This window comes from Stenella coeruleoalba (assembly GCF_951394435.1).
Source record: "Stenella coeruleoalba genome assembly, chromosome: 16".
Lineage (NCBI taxonomy): Eukaryota > Metazoa > Chordata > Mammalia > Artiodactyla > Delphinidae > Stenella > Stenella coeruleoalba.
Window position 1 is genome coordinate 68340311 of NC_137162.1, and position 2728 is coordinate 68343038.

The 2728-nt window shown below is 42.1% G+C and overlaps 1 pseudogene across 1 annotated transcript; it reads left to right on the plus strand.

The window, feature by feature from the left end:
* Positions 1 to 1031: 1031 nt before the first annotated feature.
* LOC307175242 (cytochrome c oxidase subunit NDUFA4-like) lies at positions 1032 to 2356 on the plus strand (annotated as a pseudogene). The gene has a single exon. The product of its transcript is annotated as a cytochrome c oxidase subunit NDUFA4-like (transcript).
* The last annotated feature ends 372 nt before the right edge of the window (positions 2357 to 2728 follow it).

Consider the following 2728-nt stretch of genomic DNA (forward strand, 5'->3'; position numbering starts at 1 on the left):
TCATTCAGCATTGTCTAGGGTACTGCTGGGATACAGAAGAGCATAGGTGTGTTCCCTACACACCTAAAGGTCAAGCTAGAGAAACAAAATTAAAGCACATGATACCATAGTAAGCAAAACAAGACAATAATAAGCCTACCTTCTGCCTGAAGTCAAAATATAATAAAAAGCAGAGATTCTAATAAATTCTAGATGTGCCCAATGACAACTCAATCCCTCTGGAGATAGAATAAGCAACGGAAACAAGCTACTGGACTTCAATCTGACCAACAAATATAGACTAGACAATGAGAGCTATTCCAGACTTACTTCTGAACAGCAGTAAGTGGTTCATGGTATGGAGGGGGGTGTAATTTTGAGAGAAAGTAATCAAGACCAAAATAAAGGAGGAAAATGGTAAGTGCAGTACATGCATCCTTAATCACTGGGAAAAGTTTCCATTAGCTACCCACAATAAGATTTTCCAGACTTTTAAATGAATGTAAATGTTAATCACAGCTTCCAATGCAAACCAAAAAACTACAACAGATACACACACAAAAAATCAACCCAAGCACGACACTAAAGATGGTCATCAAACCACAAGAGAAGGGAACAAAAGAGGAAAGGAAGAAAAAAGACCTACAAAAACAAACCCAAAGCAATTAAGAAAATGGTAATAGGAACATACATATCGATAATCACATTAATCACAGCTTCCTTCGTATCTAGACGGCTCCTACATATTTTTAAGGGATAGGTACGTAGATAGATAGAATATGGTAGGTGATATGATATACAAAAAAAAAACAACCTGTCACTGTGTTCGTGTAAGTGTTCAAAGGTATCTATTACTAGAATAAATGCCATTTTAACAAATTTTCTTACCAAATCCTTCTCCTTGCCATTTTAGCATCTAATTGTCATTAAAACCAAAATGAATGGCTGAATATACAAATAAACTGCTTATGGAAATACCTGACAGAGCAAAAATGAAATTGACTTTTCAGATGGAAAATTATAGCTAACATTTTTTTCTCTCAGAGCTGGTACCAAAACAGTGTAGATCCTATGATAGAGTTAATCAGAATTACAAAGAACAGCGATCACAGATAATTTACTAAAATGCCTCACAGCTTAGGCTGACAGCTCAGTATAGGAAAAGCAATTGATTTTAGGCTAACAAACATGCATAAACAGATAAAAAGTGTTAAAATATATTTGTATATAGAGAAAAACAATTAGATATTCTCAGCAAACAGGTGTTGACTAGCTACCACGGTGCTAGGGTAGCAAGGCCAGTAAGACTGAGTCCTGGCCATCAGGTTGTGCAGAATCTCCCAGGACAGACAGAGTTCCTATAATGAACTACCATCTAGGTCATCATCACTGCTTGTCGGGGTGACTACAGTATGCACGTGCCTCCCATCGTGCGCCCTTCCAGTTCATTCTCACCCTGCAACAAGAATAATTTTTCTAGGGACATCCGCTCCTCCTAGGTGGGGAGACTGCTTAGTCCCAGGCCTTGCAGATTTGTTTTTCTCTGTCTGGACTCAAGGCCTCTGTGGCAACCATGCTCCACCAGATCATCGGTCAGGCCAAGAAGCATCCTAGCTTGATCCCCCTCTTCGTATTTACTGGAGCAGCAGCTACCGTAGCAGCACTGTATGCCTTGCGCCTGCCATTGTTCAATCCAGATGTCAGTTGGGACAGAAAGAATAACCCAGAACTCTGGAAAAAACTAGGTCCCAGTGATCAGTGCAAGTGAACACAGATGACAGCAAACTAAAGAAGAGGGTCCAGACTTCTAAATGAAATGTTTCACTATAAAGCTGCTTAGAATGAAGGTCTTCCAGAAGCCATCAGCCCAATTTTCCATGTAACCAGGAAATATTTCCCCTCCAAAGGCGTGAAATCATGTTGGTGTATTGTGTTGGGGATTACACTGATGAATAATCTGAAACTTGAAAAACAAAAAAAGAAGAATTTTTCTTTCTTCAGCTGTGCCACATGGCACGTGGGATCTTAGCGCCCTAACCAGGGATCAAAACCACATCCCCTGAAGTGGAAGCCTCGAGTCTTAACCACTGGACCCCCAGCGAAGTCCCATGAATAACTGTTCTACAGCTTGTCACTCATCTGTTTAAAATCTGTCCACAGGTTTCCACTGACCTGAGAGCAACATCGAAAGGCTTTACCTAGCAGATAAAACCCTTCACCCTCTTCTTCTGGCACTCTTAGCCCTCTCCACCTTCATTTCCACTCTTCAGCATGAAATGTGTTGATCTCAGGGAAGCAGACCTGAGATGGGAGTAGACGTGCAAGAGCCTTACTGGGGGAAACGCCTGTGAAGGGTAAAGGTGGGGAAGCAGGAGTACTCAGGGAGAGACGTCAGACTTCGATGCAGGGCTGGCACCTATGAAAGGATAGGAAAGAGGATGAGTTGGGAAGAGTTTCAGACTGCAGACAAGTCTAAAAGTTTGAGCCATGCTGATGGGGCGTCCTCAAGGCAAAGTTGGCCAGTAGAGGAGTCCCACATCACACAGGGATGAGCCTGCACCAGCAGTCCCACTGGGCTCTGTGATTGGAAGGGAAGGGAAGGGAAGCAAGGAAAGAGGAGAAGGAGGGAGAGGGAGAGACTGTGTTTTGTTCACCATGGTATACCAAATGACTACCACACTGGTGGCATACAGCTAAATCTTAGTAAATGTTTACTGAATGAATGATGGACTAAGTTTGATGGGAGCAC